The sequence below is a fragment of the Geospiza fortis genome, unplaced genomic scaffold (genome assembly GCF_000277835.1).
Source record: "Geospiza fortis unplaced genomic scaffold, GeoFor_1.0 scaffold244, whole genome shotgun sequence".
NCBI lineage: Eukaryota > Metazoa > Chordata > Aves > Passeriformes > Thraupidae > Geospiza > Geospiza fortis.
In genome coordinates, this window is record NW_005054370.1 from 3,166,189 (window position 1) to 3,166,548 (window position 360).

Sequence of the window (360 nt, forward strand, 5' to 3'; positions counted from 1 at the left end):
AAGAGCGGCCTGAAAGACAAATAAGGCACTGAATGAGCATGGACATTCACCCGACCCCCTCTGACACCTGTTCTGCTTCGGCCTCTGCGGTTTCTCCCGCGTCAGTCTGTCCATTCCCCGCGGCTGCTCCGAGGTCACGTCATCTCCGGATCCATCTCTGTGTCCAAAAAGATTCTTATCCCAGGACAGCAGTAACTAGCGGCTGCCGGGCCAGCGGGACACAGAACCTCACTGCTTTAAATACCTGCAGGCCAGGTCACAAGCCCCCAGCACATCCGGCTGCCCTACGCTGCCCCTTCCCGGGGACCGGGAGCCGGTCCCCGCCCCCGCCGGGGGGCCTACGGCCGGAGGCTCACCAGC